Source organism: Drosophila montana, unplaced genomic scaffold, assembly GCF_035044405.1.
Source record: "Drosophila montana isolate Dmon_TW-CO22-7 unplaced genomic scaffold, ASM3504440v1 contig_2841_1, whole genome shotgun sequence".
NCBI lineage: Eukaryota > Metazoa > Arthropoda > Insecta > Diptera > Drosophilidae > Drosophila > Drosophila montana.
Window position 1 is genome coordinate 38,266 of NW_026997714.1, and position 26,410 is coordinate 64,675.

The 26,410-nt window shown below is 41.7% G+C and overlaps 1 long non-coding RNA gene across 1 annotated transcript; it reads left to right on the forward strand.

The window, feature by feature from the left end:
* The first annotated feature begins 13,696 nt into the window (after positions 1 to 13,696).
* Positions 13,697 to 14,310, forward strand: LOC135430048 (uncharacterized). Its single transcript, XR_010436524.1, has 2 exons — positions 13,697 to 13,949; positions 14,247 to 14,310. It is a non-coding gene; the product is annotated as an uncharacterized LOC135430048 (long non-coding RNA).
* The last annotated feature ends 12,100 nt before the right edge of the window (positions 14,311 to 26,410 follow it).

A 26,410-nucleotide genomic window follows, 5' to 3' on the forward strand; every position in this document is an offset into this window, starting at 1 on the left:
CACAGTCATGTCAAACATCAAAATAATCGTATCCCGACAAATCGGTTCCAGTTCTTCTTTGTCGATTCTCAACTTTCCGATTGGTATATCGGACAACATATCTACCCTGTCAGAGTTGTCCATAGCTTGTCTTATCAGATCTCCTCCTTCGAGGGTCTCTCGGATTAGACCTACTATAACATCCCTAAGTTCTGGGCTAGCAACGGGTGTGCTGCTAGCTGGTTGCCCAGCCCTCGCAGCATTGTTACGTGGTGGCTGGCGGTGGGTCGCGCCCAAGGGAAAGGCTGTTAATGGCCTCGGACAATTCGTCTTGCATCGTGTTCGGTTTTAAGTGTTTTAATGCGGACCACACAAACAATTCTTTACGGACCACTTATAATGTATACTTCTGTGTATTAGTTTTTATGTAAGGTGATTAAGCAATATACATTTTTCCTTTAATTTATTTTTTACTGAGATTGAGATATTTCAAATGTAAAATGTGTATGCAATAATTAGTTTAAAAGGAGGGGAAAATGTCAAAATTATTTTCACCGATATTGAAAAAAGAAGTTCGAATTAATTAGTTATTAAAATTTTCTAAAGTTTTCCGTAAAATTTAAGTTGAATCCTTAATGTAATATGTTTACTTATATTATATTATTGTTTAATTTTTCTTAAATTATTTAAAGGTGCTTTATAAATATTTTTTTTTTCTTTTAGATCTTTTTTGTGTTATTCAATGTAATATGTTCACTTATATTTTATTTTAGGTTTTACAAATTTTTCTGCTTGTTTCTCTCTTTTTTTAAATATTCATTTCACTTAAACGATACGCTAACATTCCGGCGAATCTCCCACGATGGTCCTTCGGAGTTGATCCTTTTTGTCTTGCGACAACAGCAGATGACTGGGGCTCCTTAGTGACACTTTAGTCGTGGGTCTCTGCGAACGGATACAACAGAGAGTCGGCGGTACGACCGATAATTAAGTTAAACGCGGTAAAGACTATTGTTATCTTTACTAAATCGTCCTCGCGTTGTGGCTCGCTTCGAGGCACTTTATCGAATCAATTTAATAATTCTACGCGGCGTAGCTCGTTTCGAGGTACTAGAGTATTGCGACGCGTTATCCTTTTAATTATCCCGGTCCCTGCTCGGGCGCCAATTAAGGAATTTGTTCCTTAAGGTCTTTAAAAAAAAAAGAACCGTTTATTAGTAGAGCTGGTTAAGAACTGATTAACAATGACAAGTACAAATTATATTAAAGCTAAGACTCCGCTGCTGCTGTCGATGTCGCTGCTGCTGATGTCGCGCTGCCGCTGTAGCTGTTGTCGCTGTTTGTCGCTGTCGCTTCTGTAAGCTTTGTTGTTGTCGTCGTTTCCGTTGTAGCTTAGCTAAGGTGTCCTATTTTATGGTGCGCTCCCATGGATGGGCTGTTTAGTGAAATCCGCTGACGCAGCGCACCTGGCAAAGGTGCATGCATCGGGGCCTTGATATCAATGGCGCGTGTACATGCTTTTTTGGTCAACTTCGTCTTTAACTTTTATGTGATTAAATAAAATAAACATGAATATTTGTTCTTAAGAAATCCTTGTTTTTCACTTATTTTAATAGATTTTCGAAATAAGGAACCAATCACCTATTTTTGCATACGATCAAAGTTTTTTTATACACGGTTTTTTCTGGAACCAATCTACCGTGTAAAAACTGAATTAGGTGTAATTGAATTACTTGCCCCATTAATATTTCATGATGATGAAATTTTAGATCATTACTTGGATTATGTTTAATTATTCAAAATTTAACTGGATTATTTTTAACAATACATTACACTGCAGATGTAAATTTTGCTTTTAATAGAGTAAATCATATTTGTCGTGATGTAAATAACGGCTTCTATATACACCCTGAACCCATTATAATGGGTAATTTGTGAAAATGTACTTAACTGGCAGAAGGAACCATCTCCGACACCATAAAGTAAATATATTCCATATGTATGAACGCAAGGATTTCAGAACCTATAAGAGCTAGAGACTTGAAATTTGAAAAGTAGGTCCTCCTAGTGCCCGCGCAGTACGAGTTTGTATCCGATATTCGATAACTTGCCCCGTTTCCAGTAATCGATAAAAATCGATATCGAAATACTGTTTTTTGAGCAGTTTTGGTAAATAGTAAGAGCTAGAGTCGCCAAACTTGACATGTAGCTTCTAGAATAGTATATATATATCTATCATTTTATAGCTATCGCCACCTCCCCGCTAACACCACATAGCTATAATTCAAGTAAATAAGCCATTTTTGGGCAATTGGTGGGCAATACCAATTTAAGCCACAATTTTAATGCAATTGAATTTTTGAGAATATACAAATATTCAATAGTATAATAAGATCTACTGTACATCATGATCGGTAAAGAAACACTGAAGTTATTAAAAGAAAACTTGTGGTTATATATATAAGTTAAGAACAGTTATTACAAATACGAAGAGAAAGTTCTCATGCACCCAGCCCTACGTTCACGGCTAAGGTGCATGACCAATAATCGACACGTGCGCCAAGTCAGTGCATTCCTAAGAGCCACCGTGGGACAGCTCCACCGTGGGATTCAACCTGGACACCCGACACAAACCAATTGGGCGGGAGCGTCAAAGCGGCAACGGCGACAGCAGCAGCAGCGGCGACAAACCAACGGCGACAAAACGCCAACAGCAGCGGCAGTTCTAGCCTAATAAATATTAAGCCAAATTTTGTCAAGTTAGTTCTTAAGAAGCACTACAAATAAACAGTTGTGTTTTTTTTTAATAAAAACAATCAACGATTGTTTTAATTGGCGCCCGAGCAGGGACCGGGTCGAAACCAACAAAGGATAACGCGTCGCGAAACAAAAGTGCCTCAAAAGGAGCCACAAAGCGCGAAAGTTTAAGTACTCCGAAAAGTGCCTCCAAAACAGTCACAGCGCGAGTGCAAACCATAAAGACAATCCTTGCTGCGTTTATCCTCTAACGTTTCCCGGTCGTTATCAACCTGTAGTACCAGTTCACAGGGTACCACGCGTTTAGTGTCTCGCAGGATCCCCAGTCACCCGCCGTCGCTACACCGCTTTGCCGTTACACCGCGGGATAAAAAGGAATAAATCCAAAGGACCAGCGTGGGAGATTCGCCAAATGTTACTTATCGTGTAAGATAAGTGTTCAAGTGACAGAACAAATTAATCAAGAAAACAAACATAAATACTTTCATAAGATTAATATATAACTTAAAATAAAAAAGAAAAATTTTAATTTTACAATTTTGCTTCTCAACTTTGGAATATTTTAAGATCGATAAACCTATCTACAAACCCTGTTATAATTTTTATATTTTACCCCTCCCAAGCATCAAGTGCCCAATAACAAAACGTAGAACGATAAGTAAACTAAACACTGCACGTGCAGTACAACATACCAATTCTGCGACTCCCAAGGGACTCTCCAGAATAGAAAGAGAGAACCAGCCACTGGTTCTACAATAATACAAAAAAAAAAAAAAAGCAACAGTCTCAAGTTGTCCGATTCATCAAAAATTCAGGAAAAAGATCCTTCCGACGCGCTAGCTAATATGAAACTTGGTTCATCTAGTAACCCATACGCCAGTCCAGGGCTAAAGCAGGTGATTTTGTCTTTAATTAAGGACACACTTCTGGGAGGCGAAATAATACGCCAGCCCATCAATGGAGAAAATGGCGAGCATTTAGCCGATATCCCCCTCACGAGTCCGACTCAGGGTGAAGATTCAGGAAAGGTTCCCGATATAACGTGTTTAATAAGAGAATTCTCAGAAGATAAAACCGCATTCGGGTCATGGATGAAAAAAGTCGAAAGAATAATAGCCATTTATAAGGGCCAAGAGCATACCTATAAATATTATTTAATTACCCTAGCCATACGAAATAAAGTAATAGGAGAAGCGGGTACTGTGCTTGAGTCGTACAACACCCCAATGAATTGGAAAGCCATTTCCAAGTGCCCTATAGAACATTACGCCGATAAGCGAGATTTGAAAAATCTCGAGTATCAGATGTTCTCACTGACACAGGGTCGTCTGTCCGTTACTGAATTTTACCAAACGGTATACCACCAGGTGTCTTTGATTCTTAATCAGCTAAGTGTCCAAGAAGACACACCAGAAATAGCAAAGGCTTTGACGAATAGTTACCAAGCAAAGCCTTGGACACGTTCGTGCGATGTTTAAATAGCGATTTACCTCGACTCCTGGCTATCACGGAGCCAAAGGATATGAGCACTGCATCTGTGCAGCTTAGTACAGAACCAAGAACAGAGAAATTCCTTTATACCCAAAATTAGACAACAACCGTCTCCTCTACAACCTAGACATTTTTCAGCTCACCCTAATCCTAAATACTAACCACCAAAAATTATACCAAATAATAGCTCCGGACAATGGAGAAGATTTGATCCGACGCTGTATTACATCCCAAGACTAGTCGCGAACTACCTGACTACACAACCAACAATAACTCAACAAGTCAAACAATTCTCTCAGCCGCCATATGCACAATACGCTACACCCCAACAGTTCTTTGGGCCTAGACAACCCTAACCAGCGCCTCCGCGCCCAATGGCTCCAAACCCGGAGCCCAAACCCGTACCGATGGAATTAGAGAGTTCCATGCGGACCGGAAATATTAACTATATGAACAGGCCCCAGGCAAACGATTTCGTTGGTAAACGCCCCCATACTGGAACATCGGACCTCCTCCGAAATTCCCACGACAGTTTCATATAGCTACTGAAGCTTTGGAGCCAGCGGTAGAAGAGACCGAACCGTGTGCCTTAAATTACACAGACCTTAATGAACAAGCCTATTTCTAAAGCGCAGAGTTAGAAGGAGCTACCGCTTTATCTGATCAGACCGCATGCGAAGGCACAATCGAATATAACCAGACCATGGTTGAGGCCTCAGATGTCCATTTTTTAGACTACATTTTTCCTCGCTGCCTTATTTCAATTGTGTAACGGGGAACGGAACGACACTCAATTTCCTCATCGACATCGGTTCAAACCAAAATTATATCCAACGCAACTTAATTCAGAATCCTAAACAGAACGAAAAGACATTTTTCGCAAACTCAGTTGGTGGACAAACAAAAATAACACACCATACCTACATTAGTTTGTTCTCACAAAAAGATAAGCCAATCAAATTTTTCTTGTTACCCACACTTAAAACTTTCAATGGGATATTAGGTAATGATACCCTTAAACAGCTTAACGCTGTTATTGACGTTAAAAACGATATATTAATAACAAATGGTAACTATAGAATTAAAATAAAACAACTCGCAACTCAAGCGGTCAATAATAATAACAGGAAAACCTCACAGCTCGTATCAGTCAAACACACTCAGACTTGTTCGCAGACCCAGACGAAAAACTGACCTACACCACGAAAGTGTTAGGCGAGATAAGAACGGCATCTGACTGTCCGGTGTGTTGCTATACACCTTATCCCAACCCTGCTTCTCTAAGAGGAGAAGTAGAAAAACAATTACATCAGTTGTTGCGCGCCGGCATTATAAGACCTTCACGGTCGCCGTACGATGCACCCGTATGGGTGGTCCCTAAAAAAGGCGATGCGTCAGGAGAAAAGTATCGTATAGTCATCGACTATAGGAAACTTAACGCGGTAACAATTTCGGATCGGTATCCGAGCCCTGAAACCGGAGAAAAAATCGAACAATTGGGCGAGAACAAATATTTCTCTGTGCTCGATCTGAAGAGCGGTTTCATCAAATTACACTCAAGGAGAGAGATATAGAAAAAACAGCATATGCAGCAAACGGAGGTAAATATGAGTTTACCAGACTTCCATTTGGGCTGAAAAATTCCCCATCAATATTCCAGAGGGCCTTACATGATAAAGTAAGGGTTCACGATGGAAAACTATGCTACGTTTACATCGACGATATTATCGACTTTAGTCAGTCCGAGAACGATCACGCCGAACACCTAGAAATGATCTTCACGACCCTTGGCAAGGCGAATATGAAAATACAAATCGACAAATGTGAGTTTTTCAAACCGAAGTCGATTTTCTAGGCTTTACCATTTTCACTTAACAACCGATGCATCAAACTACGCTATCGGAGCAGTCTTAGAACAAGACGGTAAGCCAATCACCTACATATCGCGTACACTTTCCAAAGCGGAAGGAAATGTTAGCCATCGTATGGGCCTTACAGAGCTTGCGCATGTATTTGTAAGGAACTTCAAAAGTAATAATATTCACCGACCATCAGCCTTTAACTTTCGCTCTTAGCAACAAGAACCACAATGGGAAACTCAAAAGGTGAAAAAGCTACCTTGAAGAGTACAATCATGAACTACGATACAAACCAGGAACTTCAAACGTAGTTGCTTTGTCCAGAAATCCCCCAAACCCTCAAATAAATAGCACAAGTGCAACGGTACATAGCGACGATAGCTCGTCACATAACCTCATACCCGTCATGGAAGTTCCAATAAACGTTTTCAAGAACCAACTTTTTTTATTAACTTCAAATACAGAATCATATGAGTTTAAAATACCTTTTCCAACCTACCATAGACATATAGTTCAGAAACCTGACTATTCTGAAAAAGGCTTAATACAAATACTAAGGACAAAGCTTAACCCCAAAATTATAAATGGACTATTCACATCAGGAAGCATTATGGGCAAAATCGTGAATATCAACCCCTTACACTTCGGCACCTACAAAGTACGATACACGCAAAAACAAGTGGAAGACGTCACCTCTAAGGACGAACAAACTGAAATAATAATAAAAGAACACACCAGGGCTCACAGGAATGCAATAGAAAATAAAATTCAAATCTTGATCAAATTCTTTTTTCCCAACATGAAACGTAAGATAGAAACGATGGCAAAAAGCTGCGAAACTTGTAAGGAAATCAAGTACGATAGGCACCCGCCAAAAGGCGAGCTGCAACCGACACCCATTCCCTCCTACCCCGGTCAAATTATTCATATAGATTTGTACACTACCGAAAGAAACATTGTCCTAACCTTCATAGACAAATTTTCTAAATACGTTCAAATAAAAATGTTGAAATCAAAAGCAGCCGAAGACATCAAGCACCCATCGTGATGTCATGATCGCCTTTGGTATGCCGAAATTAGTTGTTATGGACAACGAGAAGTCATTAAATTCCGCATCCATAAAATTCCTATTGGAGAACCAACTGAAAGCAACCGTCTACACGACATTGCCATACACCCCAGTAAGCAATGATCAAGTTGAAAGATTCCATTCAACTCTGACCGAAATAATGAGAAGTGTAAAAAAGGATGACGGATGTGTAAATTTCGAAGACCTAATATTCAAAGCAGTTGAATTATACAACTAATCCGTACACTCCACGGTAAACACAAAACCCATAGATATTTTTTTCGGAACTCAGCGTACTAGCGACCCTCAGGAATTAGAAGATACAAGAACTAAAATCAGAAAAAAAAATTAAAAAAGAGCAGAATGAAGATTTGCAATATCATAACAGCAAGAAAAAAATAATAAAACAGTACGAGACAGGAGACACAGTATATGTCAAAATAGATAAAAGATTGAGCTCAAAAATCACACCATAGTACAGAAAAGAAAAAGTAGCAGAAAATATAAAGACTACAATCAAATTCCCGCAAAGCGGGAACGGCGACAGCAGCAGCAGCGGCGACAAAACGCCAGCAGCAGCGGCAGTTCGAGCCTAATAAATATTAAGCCAAATTTTGTCAAGTTAGTTCTTAAGAAGCACTACAAATAAGCAGATGTGTTTTTTTAAAAAAAAAACAATCATCGATTCTTTTAATCTAAATATATATATATATATATATATATATATTGTAAGGAAGCTTCTGGCCGGGGTATAATTCTCAGTCTTACCAGGTCTAGCGAGCTACAAGTTATTTATAATTTCGCTGGGAGTGAGGGCTTAAGGGGGGGGTGAGTATCCTGACCAAACCAAACCCAGATCTACTTCTACACACCTACACCATCGGGCCGTCGCCTCGTACCATCTATGCTGGCGGGCCGGGGCCTCGCACCAACTACACTAGCGGGCCGTGGCCTCGCACCAACTCCACTACCTAATCACTCTATCTCTCTGCCGGGCCGTGGCCTCGTACCACTATGCTAGCGGGCCGTGGCCTCGCACCAACTACACTAGCGGGCCGTGGCCTCGCACCAACTCCACTACCTAAACACTCTATCTCTCTGCCGGGCCGTGGCCTCGTACCACTATGCTAGCGGGCCGTGGCCTCGCACCAACTACACTAGCGGGCCGTGGCCTCGCACCAACTCCACTACCTAAACACCAACCAGTAATGCCCACCCCGGAGCCACAATCTCGTACCGCATGCCCCTCGTTCGAGGTTAGGTCGAACACCGGTTAGTTCCGATGTTAAGGTAAGCCGGGTTACCAGGAGACAGAGAATAATCCAACACTTTCTAGATAATTACAACGTTGGCACTTTATTCATTATTATTCATTCCGACCTTATCGTAAATCCTACGCTAAACCCTGCCGCACTGTTTTCTGGAGCCCTAGCGCTCCACTATACCATCTATGATTTCGTTTCTCTCGCGCAGCACTTCTACTCACCCTTGATGTTCATTCCAAAGTGCCGGCACGCTCGCCGGCAAGCCATGCGCTCGCTTCGGCCGCTCAACTTCGCCGTGAGCTTTCGCAACTTCGCCTCGGAGCTTTCGCTCTTCGCCGCCGAATTGAAGTTGCGCTCTCAAAGACGGTGTTGAGCAACCGATCGACAACGCACGGTTGCAGCGGCGGCCGGCGGTTAAATTCAAACTCACTATTTAAATCAATTATAATATTCGCGGCTCCTTGCCTCTTTACTACTAATCGAACTGCTTATATTACTCATGGCTCCTTGCCTCTTATTTCACTAAGATCTTAACCTAATATAATTAATACTTATAACTAAAGAAAATTAATACGTTCTCCCGCCAGCGGCTCCTTGCCGTAATTTGGGCCAAAGGGATGACGGCTCCTTGCCGTGAAAACTGTGGGGTGGCTGGTCTGATTAGCCGCCTCACAATATATATATCTGTATACATGTATATATATCTGTATACATGTACACACACACATTCAAGCGTGTCTTTATTGAATTCGATCAACAGCATTGCAATTGCGATTGTATTGTTTTCTCTGCTGCTATTTGTTGCATTTTACGTTATCGGCATCGATAGCTTTCCTAGTTGGGCGCCATCTTGATTATCGGCCACGCTGATAACTTTTGTCATAGGGTCAGAGTATCGGGGGTGAAGCCGGGCACATAGCGGCGCTCAATTTATTGAAAAGTGGCAACGCCGGGCTTGCGATCTACGACGCCAAAAGGTGCGATTGCTATTGACCGCCCGATTCGCTCCTTAAGAGATGGTAGAGAGAGCGGATCGCCTGCCCTTGGATAGGCCCTTGGTCTTCATTTGAGCCGTTGACCCAAAAAAATGCAGCTGTGCAGAAGGGCAGCAACGGTGCCCGCCTCGTAAATGTATGCGTGTGCCGAAATTCGTCACCGATGGTGCCCAAATGACAAGCGTGTTGTGCGCAAGCGCATCTTTGAAAGAAAATTAAAATTAAATTTAAATAAATAAACATTGTGCAAGGCAAAAAGAAATGGCACAGTCATTTTACTTTAAATCAATGGCGCCGGAAAAATTTACAAAATTAAATCCCATATAATAAAATAACGCCACGTAACGTAGTAAATATATATATATATATATATATATATATATATATACAAAAAAAATACATCGAGCAGCGCAAAACATTTAATTTTCTCAAAATCGTCGGCCGTGAATAAAAAGAAAAAACTTTGTGTCGTGCACCAAAAAAAGATTCGCTCATTTAATACTCGTCCCTGACCCAAAAGAGCATCGGCTGGACGAAGATAAACAAATGAAAATAAAATACAATAATGAACATCAAAATGCCAACCAAGGAGCCACGCAGAGGACGACCGGCTGTTTCTCCCGCCTCACAAGCCGTTATCTGTGGCCCGGCCAATATCATCGAAGCGAGAGGGATCCGCATTAGAAGGCACGCCGACGAGTGCCAACGTCTTTTCGCACCGTCGCCGACACCGAGAGACGACCTAGAGACGAAGCGGACACAGGCGAGACCACACCCACATCACCAAAGTGAGTCCGTTCCAAGAGCGTTTTGCCACTCCCCAGCATAGAGGCAGGGTCCAGTGAACCCGAGGGGCAGTCCAACTCTGGGTCCCATTTGAACTGCTGTAGAATAAGAATAAGAAATATGTACATAATTAAGATAAGTTAGTTTATTTTTTGCCATCTCTGTTATTTAAAATTTAACTTAAAAGAAAAGAAGGGAATACATTGCCGAGGTTGCGTCGAAAGAGACGACCCAAAGGTTACGGCCAGTGCCAGGGGAATCTGAAAAGGAAAAGTTAGTTTGTTATTCCACGCCATCCGTTCATATGTAGATTACTAGAATATCCCTGAGCATAAGAAGTTTTTCTTGTCGTTGGCTGTTGGCGAAACGTTCGCGACCGTTCATCGTAGCCTGGTGGTGGCCGCAACGACAAAGGCATCTCGGGATAAAAAAAAAAGTGATATTAGAGTAGTTTTGTCAGATGTTATTTATTCAATTAGTAGTTTTTGTCTCATTTTGTGTCCATGTTGGATGTATGCTGGCCGTAGTCATATGAGCTTCTGAGACAGGTGACCCAGGACGATATAGAATCGAGCCTGCGCCGCATCTGTCACACAGCATATCCCAAGAATGGCCAGAAGACCGACGGAAACGGATCTTGCAATGGTGTCCATTAACATGGAGAGTTTTCTTGTCGAGGTTGATGGCGGTAAATCACGTTCGCATGTTGGCGAACGTTCGCGACCGTTCACCGTAGCCTGGTGGTAGCCGCCATGACAAATTAACCTGTGATAAAATGTGATATTAGGGTAGGTCTTGTTAGAGTTTGTTTAATGTTTACTATTTATTTTGTCCCACTCTGTGTTTACGTTCGGTGTGTGCTGGCCGTAGTTAAATGAGTTTCGGAAACAGGTGACCCAGGACGATATAGATTGGATCCTGCGCCGTATCTGTCACACAGCATGTCCCAGAGGTTCCCAGAAGTTCGACAGAAGCCAAATAGATTTCAAGCAAGCGTTCCTTGAATGCCGTTGTTTATTTATTTATCTATTTAATAGGAATTATTTGTGACCTTTTTTTTGTATTAAGGTTAGTAAGCCTTATAGTATAGAGGGGTACGGTTTTCTGAAGGGATCAGTATGACTGAGGAACAGGTGTCTGACTGGGTTTCTGACGCTGACGGAGCGTCGGCACTGCCACCGCCGCATCCGGCAGGAGGTCTGGTGCGAACGCCAATGAATTATTGAAAAATGATCCACAATAGTCAACGCCAGAGACTTCAAAGGCTCAACATGCAGTCAAATGTTCCTTGGGAAGATCAGCCATTACATGCTCCACTAATCGTGGTTTGGAAAGCATCTCACACATTTGCCAACCACCTTGGATACGGTCTTCCTTCCACCAATCGGCCAATACTGCAACCGATTATGACCGAGAAGTGCCCGTGGACCAGAGTTTAAGTCCTGATTGTGAAACCTTGTAATGAGTGAATCTGTGATGGGATGGTTCCGCGGAAGAATTATTGGATGGCGAGCTTCGAAATCCAGCGAAGAGTTTTTCAGGCGCCCATCAACTCTAAGAATGCCGAACTCATCAAAAAAAGGGTTAAGTGATGCGATACAACTGGATGGCTTAACAGCTCTTTTCGATCGCAGTGATTTAATCTGTTCCCACAGGTGTGCTCTCTGGACGAGCCGCAGTAAGAGTTTGGTCCCATGTTGTATATCACACACTGTTAGTCCAGGATGCCTGCTTTTGTGTATGAATTTATAGATATATGCGAATATACGCTGCATTGTATCAAATGAGTTAGCGTATTCACAAGTGGAAGATATATCAACGAAGGGAGATGACGCAACAAGGACCTTTTTTCTTAGCTCGAGCTCTGGCCTTTCTGGCAAGCAAGAAGCAGGCCAGTCCAATTTGTTTCCACATAGAAATTCTGGACCGTTGAACCACAGTGACGATTGATTTAATTCACTGGGTGTAGATCGTCTCGAGAGTATATCAGCCGGATTGAGTGAAGTAGGAACGTAAGCTCCGTTCCATGCCATTTGTTAGCTCTTGAACTGCTGTAACACGATTAGCTACAAACACATTGAGCTTGCAGGGTTCGGTCTTTATCCAGGAAAGGCAAACAGAAGAATCCGACCAGCAGTAGAATTTTCCATCAAAGAGTGCCATTTTAGATATCTCACGCATGAGATTAGATAATAACACGGCGCCACAGAGCTCTAGCTTTGGAACTGTGATTTTTTTCAGAGGAGCTACACGCGATTTGGAACACAACAGCTGACAACTGGCTTGTGGTCGATCTTTTAGATGGTTTGGAGATCTGCTGAATGGACAAGAACGAAAATAGCAACCGATCCGACGCTGAGTCCCAAGCAAGTCCAAGAGTTTTGGCGATGTCGCTCTCATCATCAAACTTTAGAGACGATTCTATGTCCTCTTCGGGTATCCCTTCTAAAACAGCATCATTATTTGAACACCATTTTCGCAGCTTGAAGCCCCCACTTGCCAAGATTCCAGCCGTCTGATTAAGAATTTCCTTTGCTTTTTGAATGGAGTCACCACCTGAAATGAGGTCGTCAACGTAGAAGTCACGCCGCAGAATCCGATATCCAATTGGGAAGTTAATTTCCTTATCCACAGACAGCTGATGCATAACACGGACAGAGAGAAATGACGCTGGCTTTGTTCCGTATGTAACTGTATCCAGCTTAAAAATCTTTAAATCCTGTTCTGGCGAGTCTCGCCACAGAATGCATTGGAGAAAATCGTCCGGTGCTGTAACGCGTACGCAGCGATACATCTTACCAATATCTCCTGTTAGGGCGACCGGGAAATTACGACAGCGAAGAAGGATGTGAAATAACGAGCTTTGAATAACAGTACCAGCCATCAATAGTTTATTTAATGAATATCCTGACGAGGAAGCTGCGGAGCCGTCGAAAACGACTCGCAACTTTTTCGTTGAACTGTCTTCTTTAAAGACACAGTGATGAGGAAGAAAATATTGACAAAGTCCTATAATCTGGAGCGACAGGCGACATATGACCCAGATCCAAGTATTCCTTTAGAAAATTTCAATATTGAATCTTCATGTCTGGACGATTTTGTAGTTTGCGTTCCAAACTTCGCTTGAAGGGTAAATGAACTCAATATTGGCCACTAGGGAATCGTATGAGTCCTTAAGAAATGCTCTTCACAATCAGTTTCTTGCTTTGATGTGGTAGGTGTACTTTCCAAGCAGGCTTCTATCTCCCAAAATGGACGCACGAATTCATCAGCACGTTCTTCAGAACATGACTCAAGTTTGCAGTTACGATAGTTATCAGTTATGGTAGGCGCTATCAGGGCTGTGAGGCATGTTGAGTACTCAGATACTCGAGACTGTATCGTTATAGTGACCGTATTTCCTTCTGTGTCAAAACGAGAATCTCCTAGACCAGAGACAATGGCTGAGGACTTGTGCTTCTTTAACTGAAGCTGTTGAGCAAGGCGCGACGTTCCGCTAGCGATGAATTCGGCGCCGGCGGGGACAAGTCGCAAAGTGTGTCTTCTCTGCCAGATTCTACAACCAAAACACCGTCGCCCATTAACAACGGCGGCCATCCACAGAGCAAACGCAATTCGCGTCCAAGCCTTAACACTAAGGAGCTGAAGACCACAGAGTCGGCACTGAACAATACGGCTCCAGCCAGCATCTCCTTGCCCAACTACGTGCCCATTGCGGCCACCAACTAAGGGGGCGCGGCGCATCCAAGTAAATTTTATTTTGCTATTTGTTATTCGCTTTTTAATCTAAACGCTATCCTAGCTAATGTAGCCAACATGTATGTAGACTTTATATATATATTTATGCATGTTGCTTTGACTAGCGCTTCCTGCAGCCAGGGCGCCCACCTGAAAAAGCCACTGAATTTGTCTGAAAATGTAAGCAGAGAGTGCGGCGCTCTGGCTCTTACTGTTAATTAAGTTTATTGTATTCACTTTTTTTTTTGGATTTTACATAAAAGAATCGAAAGAGAGCTTTATAATTTAACTTCCTTTGCATTTGCAGCCACATTCAGAAAATCTAAAATAGATGATAAAATCCACACAAAATTGTCACAAAGGAATCAAAAGGTATCAAAGCGATTTTTAGCAACCACCATAGCAGTAGCCAACAGGACAACATCACTTTTGAAATACTGGGCAACAAGAGAGGTGGAGGTAGATGGCGACGACTTAGCGAAAGAGGAGTGGGCAATTGAAGAAGAATCAGCAGACGCAGTCAGCTGACCAGACGGAAACCCAGAATTATTTAAATGCAGCAGGGAGTGATGCTTCGCCCCGCAGGTCCGACAGCATCCAGAGCTGCATGATCGCAATTGATGGCTTTCTTTAGGCAATTCAAGCACAATGGAAGTCGTTTTGCCTCCCTAAGCCGTAATGCAGGGGACAAGTTTCCAAATCCGGAACAATTATATATGCCATGACCAGGGCTATCACAAAAAACGCAGACAGGGGCGTCGTGGTTAGTGGTTAGTTTTCCCACCTGATGGCAAGGGGCATAGCTTGCCATGGCAAAATTTACGGTATCCATTGTTCGGCATCTCTGCTCCAAACGTAGCCATGTGCTCCCACGCTGGTATTAAGTTGACGAATGTCGAATCCTTTAGCCTTTCTTCCCACTTGGCTTGTGATGTTGGGTCCAGCTTTTGTAGAATAATCTGTACAATGATGCATCCAGCGAATGTTCGGTCAAAGACAATATAAACACTAAGATGAGTAACGCCATACAACAAAATGCTACTATGAAGCTTGATTTTTTGAAAATTGAGAACGAAAACGAAATCTGTAGCATTGCGCTCTCACAGCCGAGAGAACGAAAAAGCTAAAAATAGAATGTGCTCTCAGCTTCGGCTCTATGAGGGCCGCGCAAGCAATTATGTTTGTATGCGTGTGAATATACATACATAACAGCATATTTGAATGTGTTGTTATCCACTGCTCTGGCAAAGTCTTTGGCTGGCAAAGAAACAATTTCTTAGTTTTTTAGCGCAGATCACGACCTATCCCAAATTTGTGTTGATATATGAATGCATTTTGTGTACTGAGGTTGGCTCTGTACAAAATATGTATTTTTAAGTCGATGCAAATATTTATGTAATTTTTTATATTTGAAATTATTAATTAAATTATTATTATTTTTAAGTAATACAACATAAATTAAGGAAATAAAAGTGCAAATTTGTTGTTTTCAAAGATACATTTAATTAATTTTTATTTTTTTATTTTATTATTTTTTGTTCGAATTATAAAGAACAAAGTCGCCGCTCGAATTAGCTACCGATGCAAAATCGGTACCCAGGGAACACCGCGAGGAGGCCATTATAATTATAATGGGATCATAACTAAATATGACCTTCGAGTCGACTTGAAATGCTTTAATTTTTTTAATTAAAATATTTCCATATTCCCCAACAATGTTATTTTGTTATAGAAGTTCTTTCTTTTAGATCTGGCATATACCTGCATATTCGTTTTGTAACATGTTCATTTATGTGAAAGTATATTAAGTTTTGCTTTCTTTTTATAGCTATCCGTCATCACTGTCCATTTACAATGTTTGAATAGTAAAACTTTAATAAGTTTGTCCAGAAGAGATATTTTATGGATGAAGCATGAATCATTTTCATCAAACCACGATGAGTAAACACTTTCTTTAGTGCACTTTATACATTGCTCTATAATGCGTTTTTTAATGTTGAGTTGCATCTTATTAGTAGAAAATATATTTTCAAAGATTTAAAAAGATGAGGAATGTCATAGAACATATAATATCTCTTATTATTATTATAAAAATATGGTTTCTCCTTTGTCACTTTGAACAATGAGGTGCATTTTCTATTATTTCCTCCTTGATCATAGACTACACCCCTTAATGTGAATCCGATATTCTCAGCAATATTTATATTTCTTAAAATAAGGACTTTCAAGCATTCTCCTTTTATATTTGTTTCAGGAACAAAATAGTTTAAAATAAATTTCCATTTTTTAAAAATTCCTCGTAAAACGAAAACGCAAATGTGACTGCCCATTTTGTTAGAACGTTCAAGTAAATGTTCCAAGCCATCAATAGCATCAACAGAGGTATTGTAGGTCAAATTTTTCTTAATTGCAACTTCATCGCATGTGAGAATGCATTCCTTGTCGCATTCACTCATTCCTTTAATAGCATCTTTAAGAGCCGAGTACAAACATTCGTTGTCTCCAGGCTGTAGCTTTTTAATGCTGTTCCATTTTTGCAAGGATGATGGACTAGGAAGATTTAATTGCAAAGAGTCTCTTAAAAACTTATATGTTGACGTTGACCTGTAAAATATACCCTGTGCGAATAGTTTTTCGGAATCGTTCCATCTTAAACATGTTCCTTTTTTTTCTTTCAAAAGCATTTTAATCAGAATTTGTTCATTTCCTGTAAGATCCATTTTATCAACTTTTGAAATAAGACTTTCATATGCGTTGACTTTCAATCTTTTGATCTTTTGTTTTAAATTAGTATTTTCTCTTTTTAATAAGTTGATTCTTATTTTTCTTGCTTCAGCAATTTTTTTAAATGAGAAATATTGCTTTTGATAATATTTAAGCGTCGTTGTGTTTTTATGACACTGACGACAAATTTCAGCTGGAGACTGTGAACGTTTTCTTTTTCTTGGGGGCGAAATTAAAACATTTAAATAATTTGCATTACTAGTGCAATTATTACCAGCGTCCATATTCCGATCTGGTATTGCTCCTTGTTTCAGATATCTGCATCCAATTTTTTCCGGCGCAAAATGATATTGGCACAAAAAAAGAGCAGATGTGTTCGCAACAAAATCTTCACTAAAGTTGCATTTTTCAGCCCATTGTTTTAAAATTGATGGATCCCTTTCTGGAAACTTAAATAATTTTATTCCTGGAAAGTCGCGCCTAGATTTTTGGCAGTGACGAAGGCTACACTTGCTGCTACTTATCTGATCTCTCCTTTTTTCAGCCATTACAAAAATATCACACACAATATTTATGCAAAAAATAAAATTATAAAATTAAAATCAAAATTATTTGTATTAATATATACAATATATATAGTATATATAAAGTATATAAATAATTCAGTAAAGTATATAATAATTAAAAAAAGGCTATTATATTAAGTTAGATACTTGCAACCTTTCCAGTCGTATCAAGCAGCAACGGCTAAAAGTGGCAAGCAGAATTCCCTTGAAAGAACGCGACACACCGGCACCCGAAATTTGCGCCAAAAGTATTTCTGCTTTGGAATTTTGCAATTTTGGCACTAAACACTAAATTTTAATTGCACACTAATTTTCCGTTAAGTCACTGACACGAATGTTAACTTTTAAGTATTCAAAATGCGATCAAATAATAATTTTTCGCAAAATGGAAAAAGTCGGCAGCTCGATGCAATCGTAAGCTATCGATTACATTTTGTGCTCCATATTCTTAAAGCTTGGCGCCCTTTTTGGCATAGAGTTGCAAGTGCAATATCTAAATTGAATTAATAAAATATCTAACTAAATATTGAATCAAAAGTCATATTTATTTATACAAATAAATATGTAATTGTATTTTTTAGCCCTCTTTTGTTTCTTAATTAGAGAATATAAATAATATTAATTAAATTTAAAGAAATTATGTAAATATTTGCATCGACTTAGAAATACATATTTTCTGCGGAGCCAACCTCAGTACACAAAATGCATTCATATATCAACACAAATTTGGGATAGGTCATGATCTGCGCTAGAAAACTAACAAAATTAATTTCTTGCCAGCTAAAGCCAGAGCAGTGAATAACAACACATACATACATACTTTATAGTTCTTATGCATGTATCATTCACGCATACAACGAAAGGTGCACGCACGCTATTGGCTGAGACAAGAACTTTTCTCGAGCATACACTGTCCAAAAAGAAGACTGAAATCAATCTATGTGTGCTATTTTCTTAACATAGTTATTGCGCAAGAAGCGCCTTGTGTAAAAATTATAAAAGTTCTTCAATTTTCCTGTAAAATTATTTGTTAATATCTAGGGTAATATATCATTTAAATAAAGCATGCATTTCATGGATAAAGTACAATCACTTTGCGTCGATCGTAAGCTCTAAACTTTTTCGCTCAATGTACTTCGAAAACGAAGCGACGCAAAGCAGCATCGACCAGCTTTGCTGAAGGCAGGCTGGCGACTAACTTCGTAGCTCGTGTCAGCATCAGCAAGCCGCGACTTCGGCATTCGTTCGTCTGGTCTTTGGAGAACGAACAACCAGTCGGCAGGCATGCCGTACGAAGCCTCAAAGGCCAGATGAAAGGCCAGGCTAGAAATTTTGCGTCGCATTCAAATGTATGCGCGTTACTCATCTTAGTGTTTATATTGTCTTTGGTTCGGTGCTCTTTAACGCGCGAATATGTGCGTCGAATTGGTCTGACAACTCCCTTAGCGTTACGGCCTAAATCCGGATGATTTTCTATGACGGTTGTGAACATAGTATAAAAGTAGGCCCATTCTGTGTAACCACCACTGAACGTAGGCAACTTTAATGAGGGTAATGCCGGCAGTGCCTTAGCTCTAACTGTCTGCGCGGGCAGCACAGATTGGTCGCGATATGTTGAGCAGAGCAATATTGAGACACATTTCGCGATTTCACTCAATTTCAATAGAAACGGCTAACTCGTCGAAGTCCTCACGCAATTGGCTACCAATTTCATCCAAGTCAAGCTCTTCATGTTAACCGCTCAAAAACAATAGCTGTAAGAATTTCGGCGAACGCAAGTGTCAAGCTATGTAACGAAGCAACGGCAATAGCTTGTACATAAGTTACGCACGAAAGAACAAAAAACTTTGAGCGACCGAGAGTAAGCAAAGCGACGGCGATTGCTTATATGTATATAAGCCGCACAAAACGAAATGACAGGTTGCTGATCTTTTAAGTTTGTTGCTTTAATGTAAAGCAATAATGTAACAACAATAAAATCACGTAGGGGTCACCAAAATGTTGCACTATTGAGCTTTTTCAATAGCTTTCACAAATAGAAATAAATAACTTTATTCTATTTCTTGTGTTCCAATTTATTTATATATTTGTTATTAGTTACGATAAGCATGCAGACCTAAATTGGTCTGTGTTTATTATTTAAGAACAATAGTTTATGTAGGCAAGCGAACCCGAATTGGTACGTGCCGATTTAAGCGAAGCGATAATTGCGACAAATTAATATGTTTTAAATGCGTATCAAATGCACGAAGCAAACGAACTTAACTAGCTCGACGCGCAGCATCGAGGCCTTCGCATAGGTTAATGCTAGGGCAATAAATGATCGTTACAGCGAAGAGCGCCAGCTTAATGTAAATAATCTAAAGAGCGAAATTAAGGCAGACACGTGGTTTGAACGAAAGTCTGGAAAAATACACCTATGTTGTAGATGTACTCAGCGTGGATGAGCTGCGCCAAGAGTGCATAGAAGTGGAGAGGCACATTAGTCGCGGATGCCGGACCGGATACGTGCAGCAGTCGCGTAGGAATAAAACCGACTGTTCACGAGGTTGAAGTGCGGAATCGGCGCCTGGTGAACTGGAGGAGGCCCTTGTGCGAAACAGGACATCATTCCGGATAGTGTGCTGCAGGCACTGCAGGCAGTTCCACCATGTCTTTAGTCACTGCCTGTCCAAAGAACGGAATATATTCTGCTATAGATGCGGAAAGCCGGACACTTTCTGCTCACAAAGGGAGCGCGATGGTGGCGGGACAGACGCGTTCGGGGACGGCGACCGCGGAAAAACGGGAGAGGAACACCTACCAAAGCCAATAGCAATAGCTGGATGAGATGACACTGGCAACCCGAAGAGTGGTGAAGGCTCGCGCGCGCTTCCGCAGACGCAGGATTACGAGACGGCAGGTCATCAAAGCTGTAAGACGAGAAGATGGCATAGACCCACGCGTATTTGCCGATTTGGAAGTCGCGGGGATAAAATGAAAGGGTTATTGGACACAGGAGCCTCTGTCAGCTTGCTGGGACGAGGTTGCCGGCAGTTATTGGAGGAATTGGGATGGAAAGCGCAGCCATACGCATCGATGGTAAGGACAGCGGCGGGTGCCAATCGCCCAATTTTAGGCCGCGTTGTTCTACCTGTGAAATACGGAAGAAGAAGGAAGGATCTTATTCTTTTAAGAAGGAAGTGATCGTATTTTACATGTGCCCGGACCTATGACAGAAACTACACATGGGATTCGACTTCTGGCGAGCCTTCGAGATTGCCCCATAGTTGCTCGGCCCGGACATAAAGTCCGAAGCACTAGAGGTAATGGTAATGGTAACGAACCCAAAGGTGGCTTCCCAGCGGACCAAACTGTCGCAAATGATATCGCAAACTGGTGAAATGCGAGACTTTACCCGAGAAAACTCTCGCAATCGCATCGGGAAACGATAGCAATATGAATCATATGTCGTTCAGTTTGTGGCAGTCAAAGTATCATTTACGATTGTCGCCAGAAATACGGTTAGCGAGCCTTTTGTGATATGTTTTGCGAGCCTTTTCTGATATTTCTAACGAGTCTTATAAAATATTTTCTGTGATACTTTTTTGATAAAAAAAATATTTTTTTTAAGCCGGTAGCAATATTAAAAAAGTCTCTTAAAAGATATGCAAACGGCTCGCATGAAATATGGTTTGCGAAACTTTTTTTTGTTTAATGCCCATTTTGTTCTCATAAAAATATTGGTTGGTGTTTATTTTTTTAATATTCATTTTCAATTCAAATTTTATTTAAAAAATAAATAACATTTTATTTGATCTAAATTTTAAATTCATTTCTTTGGCAATCTTATAATTATAATAAAAGTTAATACATAAATAAATTAGTTTAATTAAAACTATTAATGAAAGAAAAAAATCCCACGACAGGAGCATTGTCTTGCAACATCATCCGCTATTATCTGGCGCCAGGAGCTCCTAATGAATTTGTCGTACGCCTTTTCAGCACTTTCGGGGCAATAGGGAATAGTTTAGTTATTAATAAACACTTGTTAATTACTTACCTCCCTACAGAAATCCAATTTTCACTGTTCACTTAACCACGTGTTTGCTCGCTTCGGCGGAGAATAGAAAAGAGAGCAAAGCAATTTTTCAACCCCCAAAATACACATATTTTTCGGGCTGAGTAGGAAACAACAACAAAGACAACACAGCATCCGAATGCCGCGTCATTTTTACTCTCTCTCTCTCTCTTGACGATGTTGCACTCTCTGAGCACGATTAATATTTGAAACAAAAACAACACACTATTCTCTCTACTGTGCACGCATTTTTATCGCAAAGATCTCACTGCCACGCTCGTGTGCGAGTGTTTTGCGATAAAAATGTATCCCACTCGTTTTCTGCTCACATACGAGCTCATTTGCGAGCATTTTGCGAGACTCTCTCTAAAGGCTCGCATGTTGGTCCGCTGGGTTATTACTGAGACGACGACGACTGCCTGGCGGACCCGGAAATGTGGAACCTGGACAACGAGCATAAGAGTCAGTTGAAAGGCGTGAAACGCAGATTTCTCCAATTTGAAAAGAATGGCCTAGGGAAAACTTACCTGTTGCAGCATCGTATACAGCTGATCGAGGGAGCCGAGCCTGTGGAGGATTGGCATTATCCGTTGTCACCGGCCAAACAGGAGATCTTGTGGGCCGAGGTAGATAAAACGCTAAAATTAGGCATCATCGAGGAGAGTGACAGCCCCTGGAGTAAGCGAACGACGGTAGTGATAAGGCCGGGGAAGAACAGGTTTTGCTTAGACGCCAGGAAACTAAATAGCGTGACGGCAAAGGACTCTTACCCGCTCCCATGCGTCGGGGGCATCTTTTCGCGCATCGACGAGACTCATTTTATTTCAAGCGTCGACCTTAAGCTCGCGTTTTGCAAATCGAAATGGAGGAGAAGAGCAGGGCGTATACGGCGTTTACCTTACCGGGGAGACCGCTGTACCAGTTCCGCCACATGCCATTCGGGCTCTGCAACGCCGCTCAACAACTATGCAGGCTTATGGATAAGGCGATCCCGACGAGTCTGAGGTCAAACGTGTTTTTATACCTGGAGGACTTACTCATAATATCGGCAGATTTTCAGACGCATCTGAAATACCTGGAATTGGTGGCCAAGTGTCTGAGGTACGCGAACCTCACCATAGGCATCGCGAAATCAAAACTCTGCTTCCGCAACCTAAACTACCTGGGTTTCATCATAGGCGGCGGGACACTGCGCATGGATCCGGGAAGAGTGGAAGCGATCCGGAACATCCCGAACCCGAGGACGGCCAAGGAATTACGAAGCTTCCTAGGTACGGCGGTATCGCTGATTCATAAAGAACTTCGCAGAGTTTTCAGTACCGTTGACTGATTCCTTAAAGAAAAGAACGGGTAAATTTACGTTGAGCGACGAAGCCATTGATGCCGTGGAGACCTTGAAGCTAGCTCTCACCACAGCACCGGTGTTAGATCACGTGGATTTAAAAAGACCCTTCTTTATTCAATGTGACGCATCTCACTACGGAGTAGGAGCCGTGCTGTTCCAGCTGAACGACGAGCAGCACGAAAGGACAAACGCATTCTTCTCGGCCAAACTCAGCAAGTACCAGATTAGCCGCCAAACTGGCCATAAATCAATTCCGACCGTACGTGGAGATGATGCCGTTCGCGGTAATCACCGATCATGCGAGCCTGCAGTGGCTGATGAATCTAAAGGACTTGAGCGGGAGATTGGCCAGGTGGTCTCGGAAATGCGACACTTGCAAGGAGATCAAGGCACAAAACTACCGGATGCAGGAATTGGGTACAAAGTGCGCACCGACTGCCCATTTCAGAAGATATACGTCGACTTCTTGGCGAAGTATCCACTGTCGAAACGAGGGCATGCGTGGATATTCGTCGTCATGGACCACATTTCAAAGTTTACCTTTCTGAAAGCCATGAAGGAAGCCATCAACTTCCTAGTCCACGAGGTGTTCTTTAAATTTGGGGTGCCGGAAGTAATCCACTCGGATAATGGGCGGCAATTTATTTCCAAATCGTTCGATGCAATGGTCCAGGCGTTTGGCATTACGCATTGGCGTACCCCGGTTTACTCGCCTCAGAGTAACGCCGCCGAACGCGTGAACTGCGCGGTGTTGTCTGCGATAAGAACCTACTTAGGCCAGGATCACAGAGAATGGGACGCGTACCTACCAGAGGTAGAAGGTAGAAGTGTCGATCAGGAATGCGGTGCACAGCGCTACGGGAGTGACTCCATTCTTCGCAGTGTTTGGCCAGCACATGTACCTGAATGGTTCCAGTTACAAGCTGGCCCGGAAGCTAAGGTCATTGGCGGATCACAGCATTTCTGACCTAGATGCGAAAGACAGACTGGCTGTAATCCGAAAGTCGTCAACGCTATGATCAACCCGCGTGCCAACTCCATCTGGAACCGGGACAGGAAGTGTGGAGGCGCAACTTCGCACCCAGCAGTTTTGGCAAAGCCTTCAATGCCAAGTTCGCCCGGAAATTCCTGAAGAGCCTCGTCGTCCGAGCGGTAGGTACCAACGCCTACGAGTTAGAAGATCTCCAGGGACGTGTGCTAGGCCACGCAAAAGATCTACGAGCATAGACGAAATTTGCTCACCTCCTCGCCAGGCGTTTACGGCGGCAGCGACCGTCCTCTTTGGTCAGCGGCGCCAGTACAGAGTATTTGTCGTGAGTGTGGCCTACGTTGGGCATCCTTATTAGCCAACTAGGGTCCAACTAGGAAATGCGCACGCAGATTCTTTGTAACGGTCGGGTTCGCGCTTACAATAATCTGCGTGGTGATATTGCATTTGACGTTATCGGCAGCATCGATAGTTTTCCTAGTTGGGTGCGTTCTTTATTATCGGCCACGCCGATATCTTTTTTCATAGGGTCAGAGTATCCGGGGTAAAACCGGGCACATTGCGGCGCTCAATTTATTGAAACGTGGCAACGGCGGGCTTGCGACCCACGGCGCCGAAAGGGTCGATTGCTATTGGCCGCCCGACTCACTTCTAAAGAGATGGTAGGGAGGATCGCCTGCCCTTGGATACGTCCTTGGCCTTCATTTGGGCCGTTGACACAAAAATATGCAGCTGTGCAGATGGGCAGAAACGGTGGCCGCTACTCCCCAGCCTAGAGGAGGGGTCCAGTGAACCCAAGGGGCAGTCCAACTCTGGGTCCCATTTGAATTGCTCTAGAATAAGAATAAGAAATATGTACATAATTAAGATCAGTCAGTTTTTTTGCCTTCTCTGTTATTTAAAATTTAACTTAAAAGAAAAGAATGGAATACATACATTGCCGAGGTTGCGTCGAAATGGACGACCCAAAGGTTAAGGCCAGTGCCAGGGGAATTTGAAAAGGAAAAGTTAGTTTGTGATTCCTCGCCATCCATACATATGCATATATACATATAAGCGAGATAATCATGTACTTATGTCGCCCTTAGCAACCCAGAGAACTCTTTAGGTAGGCTAAGTTTAATTAAGCGAATTAATTCATATAAATATTTGATATTAAGAAATTTTACTGCATACCATTTTTTTCAGCGTGGTTATACATGCGTATATACGGCGGGAGCCAATCGCTTAATTACGTTTTATAAATTCGTTCTCCAACGTTGTTCCCGGCAGCAATTGGCCATAGCTTTTGGTGACGTCTTTCCCTTTCTTTGTGTTGTTCGGCTATAAAAGAATTGTAATTTTTGGAATTAATACATATTGTACATAATTATAAGAATATGCAAAAAATTATACGCACCTGGTGAAGAAATGTCCACGTGCATGAGAACGTAAATAGCTGAGTGTAGACAGCCTGCAGAGATACCTGCAATAGAAGTAATATTAATTGCCACTAATTATAAGAATACACGAATTATTATACGCACCTGTGAAGTTGTGGCAAATATTCGCATGAGGTTGTACATAGCTGCAAAGATAAATGCAGTCAGGAATGATATTAATTGTTATTAATTTTAAGAAAACGCTGCCAGTTATACGCACATATTGAAGAAAAAGAATGTCCAGCTAAGTTTAAAATTGATGGGGAGAGTGGGCATAACAGCCGACACGGGGTGATGCAGGCCATCTAGTGGCCAAATGAGGGAGACGGGATCAAGTGATCGTCTCAGGTAGAGCGGGTACGTTGGGTCCGGAACCGGGACCCGATCTGGAAGAGTAAAGTGGATAAAAAGTGTTTTTTTTTGTATATTTATATCGAGCGTCTCACCTTTGTTGTTTACATTTGCTTGTTGTTACAGTTGTTAGTGTTTTTGTTGATATCGATTGTGCGGACTGCAAGCCAGGGATGTACTACACCAAGAGAACCGATGAGCCAGTCAGCGCAGCCCACTAAGAACCAAGCAGTTCCGTAATATATTTTAATCCGTTTTTTCTCATTTTTACTCAGCTGTTGATCTTGCTGTTGAATAGAGGCAGTTGTAGTCTGTTACGAGTTCGAGTCCTATCGAGGAAACCATTTTTATTGAAAATAGGTAAAAAGGGTATAATGTAACTGTGCAAATGTATGTAACAGCCAGAAGAGGGCATCTCCGATCCCATAAAGGATATAAATTAAAACAATTGATAATTGTTTTTATAAAAAACAACTGTTTATTTGCTTAAGAACTGATTTAACAATTATTTGACTTAGTTTTAATTAGCCTCGAACTGCCGCTGCTGGCGTTTTGTCGCCGTTGCCGCTTTGTCACCGTTGCCGCTTTGTCACCGTTGCCGCTTTGTTGCTCCCACCCAATTGATTGGTGTCGGGTATCCAGGTTGAATCCCACGGTGGAGCTGTAGCACGGTGGCTCTTTGGAATGCGCTGACTTCACCTTGGCCGTGATCGTTGGGCTGGGTGCATGAGTACTTTCTATTAATATTAGTAATAATTGTTCTTAACTCCTCCCCCTTCAAGCGCGGACGTCGTTGTGTTAGAGTGTTCCATTGGAATGGCTTCTGGTCGAGTAGCATCCCCATTGATTTGTTTCGAGGTGCTTCTTTGCCTAATCAGATGAACGACTACTGCGTAAGGTTTACGGTTTTCGTATTGGTGTTGCTGCTCCTAATGGTTTCCAGTTCTTTTGTGTTGATAATGTTGATCTCGTCCAACATCTGTAGTGACAGAACTTCGTCCCCCTTTTTTTTCGCC